Source organism: Hyla sarda, unplaced genomic scaffold (genome assembly GCF_029499605.1).
Source record: "Hyla sarda isolate aHylSar1 unplaced genomic scaffold, aHylSar1.hap1 scaffold_107, whole genome shotgun sequence".
Classification (NCBI taxonomy): domain Eukaryota; kingdom Metazoa; phylum Chordata; class Amphibia; order Anura; family Hylidae; genus Hyla; species Hyla sarda.
In genome coordinates this window covers 159,967-184,099 of record NW_026607689.1, presented here as the reverse complement: position 1 = coordinate 184,099, position 24,133 = coordinate 159,967, and the positions used below count along the sequence as shown (strand labels likewise).

Genomic DNA, 24,133 nt, shown 5'->3' with positions numbered 1-24,133 from the left:
AGCAGGTTTAGATACAGTCTAAAGTATAGATCTCAAAGTCTGTGCACAGAATTTAGCAAGGGCCTCGCACCTTCTGATGCATCAGGTAGGTGCACAATAGCATAGCCTAACCCTCTGTACTTTGGTCTATATTGATGCGGGACATAGACAGCCAGCTGATGACCAATCCATTAGTGCAATGGATGGCTGGAAGCATTTGTCTTTGCCTTTGCAATACCACAGAAGCAATGCATGGTCAATGTACAGCAATGACACACCTGTGTGAACAGCCAGGAGACCCCCCCCCCCCCCCATGTTATGTTACATAGTTACATAGTTAGTACGGTCGAAAAAAGACATATGTCCATCAAGTTCAACCAGGGAATTAAGGGGTAGGGGTGTGGCGCGATATTGGGGAAGGGATGAGATTTTATATTTCTTCATAAGCATTAATCTTATTTTGTCAATTAGGAACATTCAGCACCCACCCGCTATCAAGGCAGCTGCCTATCATGTCATGCCCTACCTGCACAGGTGTGCTGGCTACTCAAATGATCCAATTAAGGAGGCCATTTAGTCAGCAGCAGCAGAAGTCCTGTGCCTGGACGCTCCAACAGCGGCCAGACACAAGCAGAAGCAGAAGCAGCAGAAGCACTAGCAGCAGCACCACCTTTTGTTTTTTGGCTGCAGCAGCAGCAAGGCCCACAGGGCTGGCTAGCTGGCTAGCCAGCAAGCAGGTAGCAATGAAAGTAGGAATCTTTCTTTTTAACCCTGTAAGGGGGTGGTGCACTGTACCCGAAGATACTGCCATATCGGGTCAATGCATAGGGCGACGGAAGCAAGCTTCGAAATCGGCCCCCGTTCTCAAAAATCCATTTAATATATGGTCCCCAGATAGGGGACGTATCAGATATTAAACTGATAAGAACAGATACTACACTTGATCTTAGCCAAAAGGCCGAGAAGCGATAACCGTGAAAGGGGCGGGCCCAACAAGGTGCCCTTCATGGGCACTATCACTGCTTGCTGTCAGGGAGGCTGCCAGACAATTTTCCATGCACACTCTGGGCTGGGGGGCAGTCAACCACCAGTACACACAGCAGAACCTAAACCCATACCATTATTGCTAAGCAGCAAGACAGGGGCCCATTGCACTCCCACGGGGCCTTTTTAAATGCAATCCATAACCCGGATTTGCCAGGAACCCTTCTTACTCCTCCTACTTGCATGTGACACTGGGCTTAGGATCTGCATAGGAAACACACACACAAGCACACACCTACCTTTGTTGCCTGCAGATGCCTCCTTGGCTGTCCCCAAACGGTATCAAACCAACACCCACGGGAAGCTGTAAGCATAGAGGACATGCCTGCACCCCATTGGACTTACCTGTGTGGGTTAAACCCGGGTTATTTGACAACCTATGGCGGTGATGGTTCTGCTCAGGCAGAGCAGTGCTGATGCTCCTCATAAAGCTGTCGCTGCTGTGAAGGTTCTAGGTGACATCACAAATCCCTATGGTTACATACACAACAAAGCTGGGTTGTTGTTGTTTACACTCTGCAAGGCCTGTGGAAGTGAGTGACATCATAGCACTGTAGTTCTGAGGGTTCTAGATGGATGCAACAATCTCCTGTTGCTTCTATGAAGGCCATAATAGACGACATCACCAAACAGCTCCATAGTCACATACACAGCAAAGGAGAGATGTTGTTTACACCTAGTGATGTCACTGGTTTTGAGTGACATCACAGCACAGTGCTAAGGCTCCTGGGCCTGGACACAGCAGCGGCTGCAATATCTCAACAGAGAATACGTTTATATATATATGTGTGTGTGTGCGCGTATATATATATATATATATATATATATATATATATATATATATATTTCTCCGCCGAAATCACTTTTAAACCCATTTCCACCTTTTTTTCCCTTCTCTTCCTCTTACTTTTTTTTCACGTTTTTTTACATTTTTCTCCTTTTCGCCTCTTTTCTGGGCGTATTATTCTTCTTTTTCTTCTTTTTTTTCGTCTAATGCATACCCCATCAGTGCAGCAATGCTTATTCAATACCGCCAGCAGATGGAGACACTGGGGGATAATTTTCTAAGGATTTATACTGATTTTTCCTGTCTGAATTTGTCGCACAGAAAGTTGCAGGCCAAATATGTGTGACATTTCTGCGACTTTAGCTTCTAGAGCATTTTTACAACATTATACATAGGTGCTGAATACATAAAAAGCGACTGTTCAGCGACAGACAAGTCGCATCGGCTGAAAGTAGGCCAGAATGTCAGTCCATGTTGGAGCAGGTTTAGATACAGTCTAAAGTATAGATCTCAAAGTCTGTGCACAGAATTTAGCAAGGGCCTCGCACCTTCTGATGCATCAGGTAGGTGCACAATAGCATAGCCTAACCCTCTGTACTTTGGTCTATATTGATGCGGGACATAGACAGCCAGCTGATGACCAATCCATTAGTGCAATGGATGGCTGGAAGCATTTGTCTTTGCCTTTGCAATACCACAGAAGCAATGCATGGTCAATGTACAGCAATGACACACCTGTGTGAACAGCCAGGAGACCCCCCCCCCCCCCATGTTATGTTACATAGTTACATAGTTAGTACGGTCGAAAAAAGACATATGTCCATCAAGTTCAACCAGGGAATTAAGGGGTAGGGGTGTGGCGCGATATTGGGGAAGGGATGAGATTTTATATTTCTTCATAAGCATTAATCTTATTTTGTCAATTAGGAACATTCAGCACCCACCCGCTATCAAGGCAGCTGCCTATCATGTCATGCCCTACCTGCACAGGTGTGCTGGCTACTCAAATGATCCAATTAAGGAGGCCATTTAGTCAGCAGCAGCAGAAGTCCTGTGCCTGGACGCTCCAACAGCGGCCAGACACAAGCAGAAGCAGAAGCAGCAGAAGCAGCAGCAGCACCACCTTTTGTTTTTTGGCTGCAGCAGCAGCAAGGCCCACAGGGCTGGCTAGCTGGCTAGCCAGCAAGCAGGTAGCAATGAAAGTAGGAATCTTTCTTTTTAACCCTGTAAGGGGGTGGTGCACTGTACCCGAAGATACTGCCATATCGGGTCAATGCATAGGGCGACGGAAGCAAGCTTCGAAATCGGCCCCCGTTCTCAAAAATCCATTTAATATATGGTCCCCAGATAGGGGACGTATCAGATATTAAACTGATAAGAACAGATAAGGTTTCAACAAAATTTTATTGAATAAATAAGAAACCATACAAAATTTAAAATGCAAAATAATAAAAGGTTCACAAAAGTTTTAAAATACAAATAATAAAACCAGTAATAAAAGGAGAAAAAATAAAAATGGCAGGATAAAACATTATACAAATGTCATAAAAACTGATTATACTGTTATTTCGTTCCATAGAGGCAGACACCACATGGATGCTGCCTCGCTGGCCCCCAACTGTTTCTTGTCTCTTAGGTAATAGATGTACATCTCACTCAGGGCCAGCTTTATACAGTTTTTAACATCAATAAAATCATGTTTAAAAAGTAAGATGTTCCTAACTTTCCAGATGGCATTTTTAAAACAATTAATAATCATCCAGCAGATCATCTGCTGTTTAAAATTGGGGCAGTTAAAAAGACCGTAAAAGACACATTCGTGATTAAAATGTTTTAGGCCGCAGGCCCACTTCAAAAGTGGGCCTACCTTCCTCCAAAGCTCCCGTGCAAAAGGGCAGTTCCAAAATATGTGCAGCACCGTTTCGTCCACTCCGCAGCCATCTCTCGGGCACTTGGCTCTCGCCACCAGTCCTCGCCTGTGCTGGAACTCACGAGTAGGGAGGCACTGGTGGACGATTGCCCAGGCAAGATCCCTGTGTACATTCGCCAGAAACTTCCCGTACACGTTCCGCCATACCTTTTTGGATCTTGCCTGTGTGAAATTGGACACTGCCAGGGTAACCTCACTCCGCCTGAGGACCTTTGATACCTTTCTCTGGTCCCCCAGTATGTCAGGCTCCAAATCTTGGAGACCTAGGAGCCTGACTGTCTTTTCCAACACCACATAATGTTTTGGGGGACACAGAAGCACCGGAGCGTTCAGAGGGATGCGCAACCATCTTTTAAAAACCATGCCCGCAGCGTACCTTAAAAAGCAGCTAAAAATGCCATCGGATTTAATAATTTTAAAACAGAAACAGAAATACTTTATGTAAAAGAAAGTAAAAAGGTTAGGAACATCTTTCCCGCCATTATCTTTACTTTTGTACATAAAATCACGCTTTAATTTCTCCATTTTTGAACCCCATAAAAAAGTAAAAACAATTCTAGTTACTTTTTTAATGTATAAAATAGATGGAGGAAATACCATGGCAATGTATAGCATAATAGGGAGTAAAACCATCTTTATTATTAAAATCTTCCCCTCCATGGTAAGGTTTCTAAGATTCCACATTAAAATCTTCTTCTCCATCTTAGCTATAGCTGAATCCCAGTTAGGGCTCCCATCATTGACCTGGTTAAAAACAATACCTAAAACTTTAATTTGATCCTGTTGCATTGTGACTCCTGGGGTGATGGATGAATCCCAGGAGCCAATATAAAAACAGTCACATTTATCTGTGTTTAGCTTAAAACCAGAGACCTCGCAGAAATAGCTGGTGTTCCTCAATGCCCCCCTCATGGATGGAGAGTCCGGGCACAGTATGGTGACATCATCCATGTACCCCAACACCTTTAGATGGGTCCCTCCTCCACCAGGTATCGGTACGCCTCTTACTACCCGGTCTTTTCTGAGGAGGGCCATCAGTGGTTCGATTGCGCAAATAAAAAGGAGTGGGGACAGGGGGCAGCCCTGTTTGACACCTGATAAAAGAGGAACACCGCTGGTTAAAAAGCCATTAACAGAGACTTGACTAAAACAGGATCGGTATAAAAGCATGATTCGGCTTAAAATCGTTTCAGGCACTGCCATCTTTTTAAGAACTAAAAACAGGTATTCATGGGAGACCCTATCAAAGGCTTTTTCAAAGTCTAAGGATAAAATTGCTACAGTTTGATTTCTATCCTTAAAATACCATAAAACATCTCTTAAAATATTTAGGGATTCAGCTATAGACCTTCCAGGTACCCCACAAACCTGATTTGGGTGAATTAATTTATGAATAAAAGGTTTAAAACGGACAGCTAATAACTTGGCTAAAACTTTATAATCGACATTTAAAAGTGTGATGGGGCGCCAATTTTTTAGCATATCCTTTTCACCCTTTTTAAAAAGTAATGATACAATCCCCCTCCTCCAGGAAGGGGGAAGTTCATTAACAATAAAAGTTTCTTTATACAATAAAACCATATCATCCTTTAAAATATCCCAAAAAGCTAAATAAAATTCGATGGGTAAACCATCTTCCCCAGGGGCCTTCCCACTAGAAAAACTTTTAAAAACAAATAAAAGTTCATCTAAGTTAAGATCACCGGATAAAACCTCCTGGTCTAAAACATCTAGCTTAAAATCAAGGGAATTAAGAACATGTTCTAAAAAGGATGGATTAAGATCTTTCTTATTAAAAAGAAGCTGGTAGAAGTTAAAAACTGCATCTAACATGCCTTTTGGAGTGGATTCACCCTCAAGGTTTTGGATGATATCCCTCCTATTCATCACTTTTTTAAAAAAGAAACGGGAACATTTCTCGCCCTCCTCCAGGTGCTGCACATGTGAGTTAAAAATGATTTGTTTCCCTTTCTTTTCTATGGCATGTTTTATTTCAGTTTTAAGGTTTAAAATATCATTTTCTACATCCATACCAGCTTCTTTCAATTTAAAAAGTACATTTAAACGCATGTTAAGAACATAAAACCACTGTTTTTCCATTTTTGCCTTCTTCTTACCTGCTTTGATAAAAAAAAATCTGATTTTAGATTTGGTGCCCTCCCACCAGTGCAGCATAGGCTCGTGGGGTTTTCTTTGTGATTGCCAGCATTGGTAGGTCCGCACAAACTTCTCTTTTATCTCAGGGTCCTCTAGGAGTGTGGTGTTTAATCTCCAGAGGCCCCTTTTTGCTTTTTGCTCCCCCTCTAGCTCCAGGCCCACCAAGAGGAGCTTATGATCAGAGAAGATATTCTGCTCGAGCGTGCATTTCAGGGGTTTAAAAGCTCTAGAGGAAAAAATAAAATCGATTCTGGAGCTCACTCTTCCATTGGACCATGTGGCGCCTGGGTCCTCCGGCAAGAGATCCTTCCAGCAATCTTTCAAATTAAAATCATCAATAAAATTTTTAAGCAGGTAAGAAGTGCGGTCTTTACGATTAATATCCCCACCCTGCCGGTGTTCCCCATCACGTATGCAGTTAAAATCACCTCCCACCAGCAGGGGGGAAGACCCAACACAAAACAGTGGTAAAATTTCAAATAGTTCTGCCCGCTCCTGTTTATCAGGAGGGGCATACACATTTAAAACACGAATTAAAAGTCCATTAAAATATAGATGAATTAAAAGAGCTCTGCCAGGCACAATCTCAGTTACTGTATGAATAGAAAAGGACTGGCCTCGGCAGAGCAGCCCAACACCCACAGAACGACAGTCATTTGCACCGGACCATATGGATGGGCCCAGCTTCCAGTCTTCTTTTAAGTCTTTATAGTCCATTTTACTAGGGATTCCACATTCTTGTAGCAGGCAAAGGTAAAAGTCACATGTCTCTAGATAAGAAAATAAAGCAGCCCTGCGATCAGGGCTCTTTAAGGACCTCACATTGAGTGAGGCAATTTTTACAGGGATAGGCATAGTTTATGGAGAGTCCGTGCTTGGAGAATCAAAGTCAATAATAAGCTGCGTACCGTCATCCCCCGCCTGCGGGGTCATCAGCTCCTTGATGTTCTGAGGGTCGGAGCTTGAGATCGATGATGCCCCGACCCTGAGCTCGCTCTCGTCCGAACTACGGCACGCCGCTTTCCTTTGAATGTCTTCCTCTTCTTCTCTTTGTCTTTTAAATGTCACACTGCTGTCCATATCCTCTGTGTTGCTCTCACTCGATGTAATCTCTGGCCCCCGGCTGATGGATCTGCGTCTTCTTTCATCATTTGACGACTGGAACTGCTGCACAGGGGCCTGTGAGGCCTCTTTTCCGGAACCTTTGCCGCTACCTTGGGAAGTTTTCATCGCTTGTTCCCCAGCAAGCGTTGCTGAGGACTGTTGCTCCAACTTCCCCATCGATCGACGATGGCCAGTTTTACCCACCGGGTCCACTGCTGGCGGGGCAGCAAACCCTGGTTTGGCGCCACTTGTCTTCTTGGCCCTGTCCTGTATAGGCGGAGTAACAGGACCGGGCTCAGACCTGGCCACCTGGCTCCCCTTCCGGCGGGCTTTCACCGGGGCCTCTTCGTCCGGAGCAGGGCGACCCTGGGCCAAGCCAGTACCTGGCTTATGCTGCAATTTTGGGTCCACTTTTGCCCCCACCGAGGCCCGTCGGCTGCCACCCGCCACAGGTGAGCCCCCTTCAGAAGTTTCGGCGGGCTCTTGAGCCAGGTAGGAAGTCGATCGACGTCTTTCAATTTCCCGGGCAGTAAACTCGATCACCCGCCCGGGCTTCGTGGAATCCCCATGGCCTCCCCCTAGCACTACCACCGGTGGGCCCCCCGATGGAGCACCAGAGGTCTTGGGCCTGGACCCATCAGTACCTGCCATCTGGGGTTTGGGCATCTTAAAAAAGGACGTCTTTTGTCCTGTCCCCTCTTTGGGTGGGCCCAGCCTTGACCCACCCATCGTAGTTTTTGCTTTATGGGGACAGGAATTAAAATCGTGATTTTCCTCTCCGCAGAGGTTGCACCTTATCGTATGGCTACATCTTGAGGCTATGTGACCTTCTTGGCCACACCTATTGCAGCGAATCACACGCTCCGCGCCGCAGGTCTCCTGGGTGTGGCCAAACCTCAAGCAATTTCGGCAATACATAGGCATTTGAGGATAGAACAGGAAGCCCCGAACTCTCCCGATGGCAAAATTTGGGGGCGGATGGCAAAGACCCCCAATACCACCGGGATCCTTACGGAGCTTGACCCAGAACTTCCTCTTGCCGTTCCAGAACCGCACGGAGTTCAAGATTTTGTTTGCGAATCGCACCTCTTCGCAGTATCGCCGAAGAAAAGTGGCTATATCCTCCGTGGTCACATGAGGGCTGTGCATAGCCACCACCAACGGTATATGTTCCTCACCATAGAGGAACTGGAACGAAAGACCGTCGAGTCGATCGTCCCTCTGGTCCGCACCAGACAAGGTTGCATAGATGTTATCGCAACACGCCGTGGCCGTGAAGGTGACGGTATACAGGCCACGGCTTTCCTGGTCATTTAGACACAGGATGTCCTCCCTATTGAGGCGGAAGTAGTCAAGAAGAATCACCTCCGCAATGAAGCGGAGGTTCTTCAACTGACGATGGCTCTCCGACACCTCTATGCGGATGGTATTTCGCATCGACATTTCCCCAGAGGGGAAAGCCCAGGAGAACGGCATCTTCCACACCCAGGGACTAAGCCCCTTCCCCAATAGCAGCAGGGGCTCGGAATCCCGCTATAAAAGCGGAACCCTTACCCAAGGCAGAGGTCGGGGGTACCCTAGGTGCTTCCGAAGCTACAGGTAACGCTCAACGTACCGAAAATGCCTTCTGAGACACAAGGTCCCAGAGACAGGGGGATCGCAACCCGTTGTCCGTGGACTAAGCCCGCTCCCCAATAGCAGCAAGGGGGTGAAGTCCCTCCGTAAGGAGAGACAATCCCCCAAGGCCGAGAAGCGGGGTACCACAGACACCTTCCGACCAGACCAAATGCAGATTTTTTTTTTTTTTTTTTTTTTTTTCTAAAGCCGAGGAACGTGCTTTCAATTCACCCAAAGTGCAAGAAAAAGTGCAAACGTGTTACACTAAAAAAAACGTGCACAAAGGATGCGGTCTATCGCAAGCCCTTCTCCGATAGGAGAGAGGCCCCCCAACAAACCTTACCCTTCGCCTCCGGACCAAAAGGTACCTGCGAGGTTCCAGGTTCGATGTCCCTTTTCGCCGAAGCTACTAGGAGACCACAAATGCTCGCGGCATCCCCCTTGGCGTTAGCCAAGGTATCTGCCCGCAGAGCCGATTACGGTAGGTACCCTGCGAAGCAGGAGTACCCGGGGTGTTTGCAGGGAGGTGCGGAACCTAATGGCCACACACACCTCCCCTAGACCGCCAGGAGGGACACCCAGAAGGGCTACCGCATCCTGACAAATCCTGTGAACACACAACACGCAAAAAGTGACACAGTGAGACAAAAAATAAATAAATAAGTGAATGTGTGCAGACCAAATGCAGATACTACACTTGATCTTAGCCAAAAGGCCGAGAAGCGATAACCGTGAAAGGGGCGGGCCCAACAAGGTGCCCTTCATGGGCACTATCACTGCTTGCTGTCAGGGAGGCTGCCAGACAATTTTCCATGCACACTCTGGGCTGGGGGGCAGTCAACCACCAGTACACACAGCAGAACCTAAACCCATACCATTATTGCTAAGCAGCAAGACAGGGGCCCATTGCACTCCCACGGGGCCTTTTTAAATGCAATCCATAACCCGGATTTGCCAGGAACCCTTCTTACTCCTCCTACTTGCATGTGACACTGGGCTTAGGATCTGCATAGGAAACACACACACAAGCACACACCTACCTTTGTTGCCTGCAGATGCCTCCTTGGCTGTCCCCAAACGGTATCAAACCAACACCCACGGGAAGCTGTAAGCATAGAGGACATGCCTGCACCCCATTGGACTTACCTGTGTGGGTTAAACCCGGGTTATTTGACAACCTATGGCGGTGATGGTTCTGCTCAGGCAGAGCAGTGCTGATGCTCCTCATAAAGCTGTCGCTGCTGTGAAGGTTCTAGGTGACATCACAAATCCCTATGGTTACATACACAACAAAGCTGGGTTGTTGTTGTTTACACTCTGCAAGGCCTGTGGAAGTGAGTGACATCATAGCACTGTAGTTCTGAGGGTTCTAGATGGATGCAACAATCTCCTGTTGCTTCTATGAAGGCCATAATAGACGACATCACCAAACAGCTCCATAGTCACATACACAGCAAAGGAGAGATGTTGTTTACACCTAGTGATGTCAGTGGTATTGAGTGACATCACAGCACAGTGCTAAGGCTCCTGGGTCTGGACACAGCAGCGGCTGCAATATCTCAACGGAGAATACGTTTATATATATGTGTGTGTGTGCGCGTATATATATATATATATATATATATATATATATATATATATATATTTCTCCGCCGAAATCACTTTTAAACCCATTTCCACCTTTTTTTCCCTTCTCTTCCTCTTACTTTTTTTTCACGTTTTTTTACGTTTTTCTCCTTTTCGCCTCTTTTCTGGGCGTATTATTCTTCTTTTTCTTCTTTTTTTTCGTCTAATGCATACCCCATCAGTGCAGCAATGCTTATTCAATACCGCCAGCAGATGGAGACACTGGGGGATAATTTTCTAAGGATTTATACTGATTTTTCCTGTCTGAATTTGTCGCACAGAAAGTTGCAGGCCAAATATGTGTGACATTTCTGCGACTTTAGCTTCTAGAGCATTTTTACAACATTATACATAGGTGCTGAATACATAAAAAGCGACTGTTCAGCGACAGACAAGTCGCATCGGCTGAAAGTAGGCCAGAATGTCAGTCCATGTTGGAGCAGGTTTAGATACAGTCTAAAGTATAGATCTCAAAGTCTGTGCACAGAATTTAGCAAGGGCCTCGCACCTTCTGATGCATCAGGTAGGTGCACAATAGCATAGCCTAACCCTCTGTACTTTGGTCTATATTGATGCGGGACATAGACAGCCAGCTGATGACCAATCCATTAGTGCAATGGATGGCTGGAAGCATTTGTCTTTGCCTTTGCAATACCACAGAAGCAATGCATGGTCAATGTACAGCAATGACACACCTGTGTGAACAGCCAGGAGACCCCCCCCCCCCCCATGTTATGTTACATAGTTACATAGTTAGTACGGTCGAAAAAAGACATATGTCCATCAAGTTCAACCAGGGAATTAAGGGGTAGGGGTGTGGCGCGATATTGGGGAAGGGATGAGATTTTATATTTCTTCATAAGCATTAATCTTATTTTGTCAATTAGGAACATTCAGCACCCACCCGCTATCAAGGCAGCTGCCTATCATGTCATGCCCTACCTGCACAGGTGTGCTGGCTACTCAAATGATCCAATTAAGGAGGCCATTTAGTCAGCAGCAGCAGAAGTCCTGTGCCTGGACGCTCCAACAGCGGCCAGACACAAGCAGAAGCAGAAGCAGCAGAAGCAGCAGCAGCACCACCTTTTGTTTTTTGGCTGCAGCAGCAGCAGCAAGGCCCACAGGGCTGGCTAGCTGGCTAGCCAGCAAGCAGGTAGCAATGAAAGTAGGAATCTTTCTTTTTAACCCTGTAAGGGGGTGGTGCACTGTACCCGAAGATACTGCCATATCGGGTCAATGCATAGGGCGACGGAAGCAAGCTTCGAAATCGGCCCCCGTTCTCAAAAATCCATTTAATATATGGTCCCCAGATAGGGGACGTATCAGATATTAAACTGATAAGAACAGATACTACACTTGATCTTAGCCAAAAGGCCGAGAAGCGATAACCGTGAAAGGGGCGGGCCCAACAAGGTGCCCTTCATGGGCACTATCACTGCTTGCTGTCAGGGAGGCTGCCAGACAATTTTCCATGCACACTCTGGGCTGGGGGGCAGTCAACCACCAGTACACACAGCAGAACCTAAACCCATACCATTATTGCTAAGCAGCAAGACAGGGGCCCATTGCACTCCCACGGGGCCTTTTTAAATGCAATCCATAACCCGGATTTGCCAGGAACCCTTCTTACTCCTCCTACTTGCATGTGACACTGGGCTTAGGATCTGCATAGGAAACACACACAAGCACACACCTACCTTTGTTGCCTGCAGATGCCTCCTTGGCTGTCCCCAAACGGTATCAAACCAACACCCACGGGAAGCTGTAAGCATAGAGGACATGCCTGCACCCCATTGGACTTACCTGTGTGGGTTAAACCCGGGTTATTTGACAACCTATGGCGGTGATGGTTCTGCTCAGGCAGAGCAGTGCTGATGCTCCTCATAAAGCTGTCGCTGCTGTGAAGGTTCTAGGTGACATCACAAATCCCTATGGTTACATACACAACAAAGCTGGGTTGTTGTTGTTTACACTCTGCAAGGCCTGTGGAAGTGAGTGACATCATAGCACTGTAGTTCTGAGGGTTCTAGATGGATGCAACAATCTCCTGTTGCTTCTATGAAGGCCATAATAGACGACATCACCAAACAGCTCCATAGTCACATACACAGCAAAGGAGAGATGTTGTTTACACCTAGTGATGTCAGTGGTATTGAGTGACATCACAGCACAGTGCTAAGGCTCCTGGGCCTGGACACAGCAGCGGCTGCAATATCTCAACGGAGAATACGTTTATATATATGTGTGTGTGTGCGCGTATATATATATATATATATATATATATATATATATATATATTTCTCCGCCGAAATCACTTTTAAACCCATTTCCACCTTTTTTTCCCTTCTCTTCCTCTTACTTTTTTTTCACGTTTTTTTACGTTTTTCTCCTTTTCGCCTCTTTTCTGGGCGTATTATTCTTCTTTTTCTTCTTTTTTTTCGTCTAATGCATACCCCATCAGTGCAGCAATGCTTATTCAATACCGCCAGCAGATGGAGACACTGGGGGATAATTTTCTAAGGATTTATACTGATTTTTCCTGTCTGAATTTGTCGCACAGAAAGTTGCAGGCCAAATATGTGTGACATTTCTGCGACTTTAGCTTCTAGAGCATTTTTACAACATTATACATAGGTGCTGAATACATAAAAAGCGACTGTTCAGCGACAGACAAGTCGCATCGGCTGAAAGTAGGCCAGAATGTCAGTCCATGTTGGAGCAGGTTTAGATACAGTCTAAAGTATAGATCTCAAAGTCTGTGCACAGAATTTAGCAAGGGCCTCGCACCTTCTGATGCATCAGGTAGGTGCACAATAGCATAGCCTAACCCTCTGTACTTTGGTCTATATTGATGCGGGACATAGACAGCCAGCTGATGACCAATCCATTAGTGCAATGGATGGCTGGAAGCATTTGTCTTTGCCTTTGCAATACCACAGAAGCAATGCATGGTCAATGTACAGCAATGACACACCTGTGTGAACAGCCAGGAGACCCCCCCCCCCCCATGTTATGTTACATAGTTACATAGTTAGTACGGTCGAAAAAAGACATATGTCCATCAAGTTCAACCAGGGAATTAAGGGGTAGGGGTGTGGCGCGATATTGGGGAAGGGATGAGATTTTATATTTCTTCATAAGCATTAATCTTATTTTGTCAATTAGGAACATTCAGCACCCACCCGCTATCAAGGCAGCTGCCTATCATGTCATGCCCTACCTGCACAGGTGTGCTGGCTACTCAAATGATCCAATTAAGGAGGCCATTTAGTCAGCAGCAGCAGAAGTCCTGTGCCTGGACGCTCCAACAGCGGCCAGACACAAGCAGAAGCAGAAGCAGCAGAAGCAGCAGCAGCACCACCTTTTGTTTTTTGGCTGCAGCAGCAGCAAGGCCCACAGGGCTGGCTAGCTGGCTAGCCAGCAAGCAGGTAGCAATGAAAGTAGGAATCTTTCTTTTTAACCCTGTAAGGGGGTGGTGCACTGTACCCGAAGATACTGCCATATCGGGTCAATGCATAGGGCGACGGAAGCAAGCTTCGAAATCGGCCCCCGTTCTCAAAAATCCATTTAATATATGGTCCCCAGATAGGGGACGTATCAGATATTAAACTGATAAGAACAGATACTACACTTGATCTTAGCCAAAAGGCCGAGAAGCGATAACCGTGAAAGGGGCGGGCCCAACAAGGTGCCCTTCATGGGCACTATCACTGCCTGCTGTCAGGGAGGCTGCCAGACAATTTTCCATGCACACTCTGGGCTGGGGGGCAGTCAACCACCAGTACACACAGCAGAACCTAAACCCATACCATTATTGCTAAGCAGCAAGACAGGGGCCCATTGCACTCCCACGGGGCCTTTTTAAATGCAATCCATAACCCGGATTTGCCAGGAACCCTTCTTACTCCTCCTACTTGCATGTGACACTGGGCTTAGGATCTGCATAGGAAACACACACACAAGCACACACCTACCTTTGTTGCCTGCAGATGCCTCCTTGGCTGTCCCCAAACGGTATCAAACCAACACCCACGGGAAGCTGTAAGCATAGAGGACATGCCTGCACCCCATTGGACTTACCTGTGTGGGTTAAACCCGGGTTATTTGACAACCTATGGCGGTGATGGTTCTGCTCAGGCAGAGCAGTGCTGATGCTCCTCATAAAGCTGTCGCTGCTGTGAAGGTTCTAGGTGACATCACAAATCCCTATGGTTACATACACAACAAAGCTGGGTTGTTGTTGTTTACACTCTGCAAGGCCTGTGGAAGTGAGTGACATCATAGCACTGTAGTTCTGAGGGTTCTAGATGGATGCAACAATCTCCTGTTGCTTCTATGAAGGCCATAATAGACGACATCACCAAACAGCTCCATAGTCACATACACAGCAAGGAGAGATGTTGTTTACACCTAGTGATGTCAGTGGTATTGAGTGACATCACAGCACAGTGCTAAGGCTCCTGGGCCTGGACACAGCAGCGGCTGCAATATCTCAACGGAGAATACGTTTATATATATGTGTGTGTGTGCGCGTATATATATATATATATATATATATATATATATATATATATATATTTCTCCGCCGAAATCACTTTTAAACCCATTTCCACCTTTTTTTCCCTTCTCTTCCTCTTACTTTTTTTTCACGTTTTTTTACGTTTTTCTCCTTTTCGCCTCTTTTCTGGGCGTATTATTCTTCTTTTTCTTCTTTTTTTTCGTCTAATGCATACCCCATCAGTGCAGCAATGCTTATTCAATACCGCCAGCAGATGGAGACACTGGGGGATAATTTTCTAAGGATTTATACTGATTTTTCCTGTCTGAATTTGTCGCACAGAAAGTTGCAGGCCAAATATGTGTGACATTTCTGCGACTTTAGCTTCTAGAGCATTTTTACAACATTATACATAGGTGCTGAATACATAAAAAGCGACTGTTCAGCGACAGACAAGTCGCATCGGCTGAAAGTAGGCCAGAATGTCAGTCCATGTTGGAGCAGGTTTAGATACAGTCTAAAGTATAGATCTCAAAGTCTGTGCACAGAATTTAGCAAGGGCCTCGCACCTTCTGATGCATCAGGTAGGTGCACAATAGCATAGCCTAACCCTCTGTACTTTGGTCTATATTGATGCGGGACATAGACAGCCAGCTGATGACCAATCCATTAGTGCAATGGATGGCTGGAAGCATTTGTCTTTGCCTTTGCAATACCACAGAAGCAATGCATGGTCAATGTACAGCAATGACACACCTGTGTGAACAGCCAGGAGACCCCCCCCCCCCCCCATGTTATGTTACATAGTTACATAGTTAGTACGGTCGAAAAAAGACATATGTCCATCAAGTTCAACCAGGGAATTAAGGGGTAGGGGTGTGGCGCGATATTGGGGAAGGGATGAGATTTTATATTTCTTCATAAGCATTAATCTTATTTTGTCAATTAGGAACATTCAGCACCCACCCGCTATCAAGGCAGCTGCCTATCATGTCATGCCCTACCTGCACAGGTGTGCTGGCTACTCAAATGATCCAATTAAGGAGGCCATTTAGTCAGCAGCAGCAGAAGTCCTGTGCCTGGACGCTCCAACAGCGGCCAGACACAAGCAGAAGCAGAAGCAGCAGAAGCAGCAGCAGCACCACCTTTTGTTTTTTGGCTGCAGCAGCAGCAAGGCCCACAGGGCTGGCTAGCTGGCTAGCCAGCAAGCAGGTAGCAATGAAAGTAGGAATCTTTCTTTTTAACCCTGTAAGGGGGTGGTGCACTGTACCCGAAGATACTGCCATATCGGGTCAATGCATAGGGCGACGGAAGCAAGCTTCGAAATCGGCCCCCGTTCTCAAAAATCCATTTAATATATGGTCCCCAGATAGGGGACGTATCAGATATTAAACTGATAAGAACAGATACTACACTTGATCTTAGCCAAAAGGCCGAGAAGCGATAACCGTGAAAGGGGCGGGCCCAACAAGGTGCCCTTCATGGGCACTATCACTGCTTGCTGTCAGGGAGGCTGCCAGACAATTTTCCATGCACACTCTGGGCTGGGGGGCAGTCAACCACCAGTACACACAGCAGAACCTAAACCCATACCATTATTGCTAAGCAGCAAGACAGGGGCCCATTGCACTCCCACGGGGCCTTTTTAAATGCAATCCATAACCCGGATTTGCCAGGAACCCTTCTTACTCCTCCTACTTGCATGTGACACTGGGCTTAGGATCTGCATAGGAAACACACACACAAGCACACACCTACCTTTGTTGCCTGCAGATGCCTCCTTGGCTGTCCCCAAACGGTATCAAACCAACACCCACGGGAAGCTGTAAGCATAGAGGACATGCCTGCACCCCATTGGACTTACCTGTGTGGGTTAAACCCGGGTTATTTGACAACCTATGGCGGTGATGGTTCTGCTCAGGCAGAGCAGTGCTGATGCTCCTCATAAAGCTGTCGCTGCTGTGAAGGTTCTAGGTGACATCACAAATCCCTATGGTTACATACACAACAAAGCTGGGTTGTTGTTGTTTACACTCTGCAAGGCCTGTGGAAGTGAGTGACATCATAGCACTGTAGTTCTGAGGGTTCTAGATGGATGCAACAATCTCCTGTTGCTTCTATGAAGGCCATAATAGACGACATCACCAAACAGCTCCATAGTCACATACACAGCAAAGGAGAGATGTTGTTTACACCTAGTGATGTCAGTGGTATTGAGTGACATCACAGCACAGTGCTAAGGCTCCTGGGCCTGGACACAGCAGCGGCTGCAATATCTCAACGGAGAATACGTTTATATATATGTGTGTGTGTGCGCGTATATATATATATATATATATATATATATATATATATATATATATATTTCTCCGCCGAAATCACTTTTAAACCCATTTCCACCTTTTTTTCCCTTCTCTTCCTCTTACTTTTTTTTCACGTTTTTTTACGTTTTTCTCCTTTTCGCCTCTTTTCTGGGCGTATTATTCTTCTTTTTCTTCTTTTTTTTCGTCTAATGCATACCCCATCAGTGCAGCAATGCTTATTCAATACCGCCAGCAGATGGAGACACTGGGGGATAATTTTCTAAGGATTTATACTGATTTTTCCTGTCTGAATTTGTCGCACAGAAAGTTGCAGGCCAAATATGTGTGACATTTCTGCGACTTTAGCTTCTAGAGCATTTTTACAACATTATACATAGGTGCTGAATACATAAAAAGCGACTGTTCAGCGACAGACAAGTCGCATCGGCTGAAAGTAGGCCAGAATGTCAGTCCATGTTGGAGCAGGTTTAGATACAGTCTAAAGTATAGATCTCAAAGTCTGTGCACAGAATTTAGCAAGGGCCTCGCACCTTCTGATGCATCAGGTAGGTGCACAATAGCATAGCCTAACCCTCTGTACTTTGGTCTATATTGATGCGGGACATAGACAGCCAGCTGATGACCAATCCATTAGTGCAATGGATGGCTGGAAGCATTTGTCTTTGCCTTTGCAATACCACAGAAGCAATGCATGGTCAATGTACAGCAATGACACACCTGTGTGAACAGCCAGGAGACCCCCCCCCCCCCCATGTTATGTTACATAGTTACATAGTTAGTACGGTCGAAAAAAGACATATGTCCATCAAGTTCAACCAGGGAATTAAGGGGTAGGGGTGTGGCGCGATATTGGGGAAGGGATGAGATTTTATATTTCTTCATAAGCATTAATCTTATTTTGTCAATTAGGAACATTCAGCACCCACCCGCTATCAAGGCAGCTGCCTATCATGTCATGCCCTACCTGCACAGGTGTGCTGGCTACTCAAATGATCCAATTAAGGAGGCCATTTAGTCAGCAGCAGCAGAAGTCCTGTGCCTGGACGCTCCAACAGCGGCCAGACACAAGCAGAAGCAGAAGCAGCAGCAGCACCACCTTTTGTTTTTTGGCTGCAGCAGCAGCAAGGCCCACAGGGCTGGCTAGCTGGCTAGCCAGCAAGCAGGTAGCAATGAAAGTAGGAATCTTTCTTTTTAACCCTGTAAGGGGGTGGTGCACTGTACCCGAAGATACTGCCATATCGGGTCAATGCATAGGGCGACGGAAGCAAGCTTCGAAATCGGCCCCCGTTCTCAAAAATCCATTTAATATATGGTCCCCAGATAGGGGACGTATCAGATATTAAACTGATAAGAACAGATACTACACTTGATCTTAGCCAAAAGGCCGAGAAGCGATAACCGTGAAAGGGGCGGGCCCAACAAGGTGCCCTTCATGGGCACTATCACTGCTTGCTGTCAGGGAGGCTGCCAGACAATTTTCCATGCACACTCTGGGCTGGGGGGCAGTCAACCACCAGTACACACAGCAGAACCTAAACCCATACCATTATTGCTAAGCAGCAAGACAGGGGCCCATTGCACTCCCACGGGGCCTTTTTAAATGCAATCCATAACCCGGATTTGCCAGGAACCCTTCTTACTCCTCCTACTTGCATGTGACACTGGGCTTAGGATCTGCATAGGAAACACACACACAAGCACACACCTACCTTTGTTGCCTGCAGATGCCTCCTTGGCTGTCCCCAAACGGTATCAAACCAACACCCACGGGAAGCTGTAAGCATAGAGGACATGCCTGCACCCCATTGGACTTACCTGTGTGGGTTAAACCCGGGTTATTTGACAACCTATGGCGGTGATGGTTCTGCTCAGGCAGAGCAGTGCTGATGCTCCTCATAAAGCTGTCGCTGCTGTGAAGGTTCTAGGTGACATCACAAATCCCTATGGTTACATACACAACAAAGCTGGGTTGTTGTTGTTTACACTCTGCAAGGCCTGTGGAAGTGAGTGACATCATAGCACTGTAGTTCTGAGGGTTCTAGATGGATGCAACAATCTCCTGTTGCTTCTATGAAGGCCATAATAGACGACATCACCAAACAGCTCCATAGTCACATACACAGCAAAGGAGAGATGTTGTTTACACCTAGTGATGTCAGTGGTATTGAGTGACATCACAGCACAGTGCTAAGGCTCCTGGGCCTGGACACAGCAGCGGCTGCAATATCTCAACGGAGAATACGTTTATATATATGTGTGTGTGTGCGCGTATATATATATATATATATGTATATATATATATATATATTTCTCCGCCGAAATCACTTTTAAACCCATTTCCACCTTTTTTTCCCTTCTCTTCCTCTTACTTTTTTTTCACGTTTTTTTACGTTTTTCTCCTTTTCGCCTCTTTTCTGGGCGTATTATTCTTCTTTTTCTTCTTTTTTTTCGTCTAATGCATACCCCATCAGTGCAGCAATGCTTATTCAATACCGCCAGCAGATGGAGACACTGGGGGATAATTTTCTAAGGATTTATACTGATTTTTCCTGTCTGAATTTGTCGCACAGAAAGTTGCAGGCCAAATATGTGTGACATTTCTGCGACTTTAGCTTCTAGAGCATTTTTACAACATTATACATAGGTGCTGAATACATAAAAAGCGACTGTTCAGCGACAGACAAGTCGCATCGGCTGAAAGTAGGCCAGAATGTCAGTCCATGTTGGAGCAGGTTTAGATACAGTCTAAAGTATAGATCTCAAAGTCTGTGCACAGAATTTAGCAAGGGCCTCGCACCTTCTGATGCATCAGGTAGGTGCACAATAGCATAGCCTAACCCTCTGTACTTTGGTCTATATTGATGCGGGACATAGACAGCCAGCTGATGACCAATCCATTAGTGCAATGGATGGCTGGAAGCATTTGTCTTTGCCTTTGCAATACCACAGAAGCAATGCATGGTCAATGTACAGCAATGACACACCTGTGTGAACAGCCAGGAGACCCCCCCCCATGTTATGTTACATAGTTACATAGTTAGTACGGTCGAAAAAAGACATATGTCCATCAAGTTCAACCAGGGAATTAAGGGGTAGGGGTGTGGCGCGATATTGGGGAAGGGATGAGATTTTATATTTCTTCATAAGCATTAATCTTATTTTGTCAATTAGGAACATTCAGCACCCACCCGCTATCAAGGCAGCTGCCTATCATGTCATGCCCTACCTGCACAGGTGTGCTGGCTACTCAAATGATCCAATTAAGGAGGCCATTTAGTCAGCAGCAGCAGAAGTCCTGTGCCTGGACGCTCCAACAGCGGCCAGACACAAGCAGAAGCAGAAGCAGCAGAAGCAGCAGCAGCACCACCTTTTGTTTTTTGGCTGCAGCAGCAGCAAGGCCCACAGGGCTGGCTAGCTGGCTAGCCAGCAAGCAGGTAGCAATGAAAGTAGGAATCTTTCTTTTTAACCCTGTAAGGGGGTGGTGCACTGTACCCGAAGATACTGCCATATCGGGTCAATGCATAGGGCGACGGAAGCAAGCTTCGAAATCGGCCCCCGTTCTCAAAAATCCATTTAATATATGGTCCCCAGATAGGGGACGTATCAGATATTAAACTGATAAGAACAGATACTACACTTGATCTTAGCCAAAAGGCCGAGAAGCGATAACCGTGAAAGGGGCGGGCCCAACAAGGTGCCCTTCATGGGCACTATCACTGCCTGCTGTCAGGGAGGCTGCCAGACAATTTTCCATGCACACTCTGGGCTGGGGGGCAGTCAACCACCAGTACACACAGCAGAACCTAAACCCATACCATTATTGCTAAGCAGCAAGACAGGGGCCCATTGCACTCCCACGGGGCCTTTTTAAATGCAATCCATAACCCGGATTTGCCAGGAACCCTTCTTACTCCTCCTACTTGCATGTGACACTGGGCTTAGGATCTGCATAGGAAACACACACACAAGCACACACCTACCTTTGTTGCCTGCAGATGCCTCCTTGGCTGTCCCCAAACGGTATCAAACCAACACCCACGGGAAGCTGTAAGCATAGAGGACATGCCTGCACCCCATTGGACTTACCTGTGTGGGTTAAACCCGGGTTATTTGACAACCTATGGCGGTGATGGTTCTGCTCAGGCAGAGCAGTGCTGATGCTCCTCATAAAGCTGTCGCTGCTGTGAAGGTTCTAGGTGACATCACAAATCCCTATGGTTACATACACAACAAAGCTGGGTTGTTGTTGTTTACACTCTGCAAGGCCTGTGGAAGTGAGTGACATCATAGCACTGTAGTTCTGAGGGTTCTAGATGGATGCAACAATCTCCTGTTGCTTCTATGAAGGCCATAATAGACGACATCACCAAACAGCTCCATAGTCACATACACAGCAAGGAGAGATGTTGTTTACACCTAGTGATGTCAGTGGTATTGAGTGACATCACAGCACAGTGCTAAGGCTCCTGGGCCTGGACACAGCAGCGGCTGCAATATCTCAACGGAGAATACGTTTATATATATGTGTGTGTGTGCGCGTATATATATATATATATATATATATATATATATATATATATATATTTCTCCGCCGAAATCACTTTTAAACCCATTTCCACCTTTTTTTCCCTTCTCTTCCTCTTACTTTTTTTTCACGTTTTTTTACGTTTTTCTCCTTTTCGCCTCTTTTCTGGGCGTATTATTCTTCTTTTTCTTCTTTTTTTTCGTCTAATGCATACCCCATCAGTGCAGCAATGCTTATTCAATACCGCCAGCAGATGGAGACACTGGGGGATAATTTTCTAAGGATTTATACTGATTTTTCCTGTCTGAATTTGTCGCACAGAAAGTTGCAGGCCAAATATGTGTGACATTTCTGCGACTTTAGCTTCTAGAGCATTTTTACAACATTATACATAGGTGCTGAATACATAAAAAGCGACTGTTCAGCGACAGACAAGTCGCATCGGCTGAAAGTAGGCCAGAATGTCAGTCCATGTTGGAGCAGGTTTAGATACAGTCTAAAGTATAGATCTCAAAGTCTGTGCACAGAATTTAGCAAGGGCCTCGCACCTTCTGATGCATCAGGTAGGTGCACAATAGCATAGCCTAACCCTCTGTACTTTGGTCTATATTGATGCGGGACATAGACAGCCAGCTGATGACCAATCCATTAGTGCAATGGATGGCTGGAAGCATTTGTCTTTGCCTTTGCAATACCACAGAAGCAATGCATGGTCAATGTACAGCAATGACACACCTGTGTGAACAGCCAGGAGACCCCCCCCCCCCCCCCATGTTATGTTACATAGTTACATAGTTAGTACGGTCGAAAAAAGACATATGTCCATCAAGTTCAACCAGGGAATTAAGGGGTAGGGGTGTGGCGCGATATTGGGGAAGGGATGAGATTTTATATTTCTTCATAAGCATTAATCTTATTTTGTCAATTAGGAACATTCAGCACCCACCCGCTATCAAGGCAGCTGCCTATCATGTCATGCCCTACCTGCACAGGTGTGCTGGCTACTCAAATGATCCAATTAAGGAGGCCATTTAGTCAGCAGCAGCAGAAGTCCTGTGCCTGGACGCTCCAACAGCGGCCAGACACAAGCAGAAGCAGAAGCAGCAGAAGCAGCAGCAGCACCACCTTTTGTTTTTTGGCTGCAGCAGCAGCAAGGCCCACAGGGCTGGCTAGCTGGCTAGCCAGCAAGCAGGTAGCAATGAAAGTAGGAATCTTTCTTTTTAACCCTGTAAGGGGGTGGTGCACTGTACCCGAAGATACTGCCATATCGGGTCAATGCATAGGGCGACGGAAGCAAGCTTCGAAATCGGCCCCCGTTCTCAAAAATCCATTTAATATATGGTCCCCAGATAGGGGACGTATCAGATATTAAACTGATAAGAACAGATACTACACTTGATCTTAGCCAAAAGGCCGAGAAGCGATAACCGTGAAAGGGGCGGGCCCAACAAGGTGCCCTTCATGGGCACTATCACTGCTTGCTGTCAGGGAGGCTGCCAGACAATTTTCCATGCACACTCTGGGCTGGGGGGCAGTCAACCACCAGTACACACAGCAGAACCTAAACCCATACCATTATTGCTAAGCAGCAAGACAGGGGCCCATTGCACTCCCACGGGGCCTTTTTAAATGCAATCCATAACCCGGATTTGCCAGGAACCCTTCTTACTCCTCCTACTTGCATGTGACACTGGGCTTAGGATCTGCATAGGAAACACACACACAAGCACACACCTACCTTTGTTGCCTGCAGATGCCTCCTTGGCTGTCCCCAAACGGTATCAAACCAACACCCACGGGAAGCTGTAAGCATAGAGGACATGCCTGCACCCCATTGGACTTACCTGTGTGGGTTAAACCCGGGTTATTTGACAACCTATGGCGGTGATGGTTCTGCTCAGGCAGAGCAGTGCTGATGCTCCTCATAAAGCTGTCGCTGCTGTGAAGGTTCTAGGTGACATCACAAATCCCTATGGTTACATACACAACAAAGCTGGGTTGTTGTTGTTTACACTCTGCAAGGCCTGTGGAAGTGAGTGACATCATAGCACTGTAGTTCTGAGGGTTCTAGATGGATGCAACAATCTCCTGTTGCTTCTATGAAGGCCATAATAGACGACATCACCAAACAGCTCCATAGTCACATACACAGCAAAGGAGAGATGTTGTTTACACCTAGTGATGTCAGTGGTATTGAGTGACATCACAGCACAGTGCTAAGGCTCCTGGGCCTGGACACAGCAGCGGCTGCAATATCTCAACGGAGAATACGTTTATATATATGTGTGTGTGTGCGCGTATATATATATATATATATATATATATATATATATATATATATTTCTCCGCCGAAATCACTTTTAAACCCATTTCCACCTTTTTTTCCCTTCTCTTCCTCTTCCTTTTTTTTCACGTTTTTTTTACGTTTTTCTCCTTTTCGCCTCTTTTCTGGGCGTATTATTCTTCTTTTTCTTCTTTTTTTTCGTCTAATGCATACCCCATCAGTGCAGCAATGCTTATTCAATACCGCCAGCAGATGGAG

The 24,133-nt window shown here is 46.2% G+C and overlaps 8 non-coding genes and 1 pseudogene across 8 annotated transcripts; all 9 read right to left on the bottom strand.

The window, feature by feature from the left end:
• Positions 1 to 758: 758 nt before the first annotated feature.
• Positions 759 to 949, bottom strand: LOC130299946 (U2 spliceosomal RNA). The gene has a single exon (XR_008850969.1). It is a non-coding gene; the product is annotated as a U2 spliceosomal RNA (small nuclear RNA).
• Positions 950 to 3,042: 2,093 nt separating this feature from the next.
• On the bottom strand, positions 3,043 to 3,228 carry LOC130300099 (U2 spliceosomal RNA). The gene has a single exon (XR_008851113.1). It is a non-coding gene; the product is annotated as a U2 spliceosomal RNA (small nuclear RNA).
• Positions 3,229 to 9,244: 6,016 nt separating this feature from the next.
• On the bottom strand, positions 9,245 to 9,345 carry LOC130300142 (U2 spliceosomal RNA; annotated as a pseudogene).
• Positions 9,346 to 11,439: 2,094 nt separating this feature from the next.
• On the bottom strand, positions 11,440 to 11,630 carry LOC130299944 (U2 spliceosomal RNA). The gene has a single exon (XR_008850966.1). It is a non-coding gene; the product is annotated as a U2 spliceosomal RNA (small nuclear RNA).
• Positions 11,631 to 13,714: 2,084 nt separating this feature from the next.
• On the bottom strand, positions 13,715 to 13,905 carry LOC130299943 (U2 spliceosomal RNA). The gene has a single exon (XR_008850965.1). It is a non-coding gene; the product is annotated as a U2 spliceosomal RNA (small nuclear RNA).
• Positions 13,906 to 15,996: 2,091 nt separating this feature from the next.
• LOC130299942 (U2 spliceosomal RNA) lies at positions 15,997 to 16,187 on the bottom strand. Its single transcript, XR_008850964.1, has one exon. It is a non-coding gene; the product is annotated as a U2 spliceosomal RNA (small nuclear RNA).
• A 2,084-nt stretch (positions 16,188 to 18,271) lies between these two features.
• On the bottom strand, positions 18,272 to 18,462 carry LOC130299941 (U2 spliceosomal RNA). The gene has a single exon (XR_008850963.1). It is a non-coding gene; the product is annotated as a U2 spliceosomal RNA (small nuclear RNA).
• A 2,080-nt stretch (positions 18,463 to 20,542) lies between these two features.
• On the bottom strand, positions 20,543 to 20,733 carry LOC130299940 (U2 spliceosomal RNA). The gene has a single exon (XR_008850962.1). It is a non-coding gene; the product is annotated as a U2 spliceosomal RNA (small nuclear RNA).
• A 2,092-nt stretch (positions 20,734 to 22,825) lies between these two features.
• Positions 22,826 to 23,016, bottom strand: LOC130299939 (U2 spliceosomal RNA). The gene has a single exon (XR_008850961.1). It is a non-coding gene; the product is annotated as a U2 spliceosomal RNA (small nuclear RNA).
• Between the last annotated feature and the right edge of the window lie 1,117 nt (positions 23,017 to 24,133).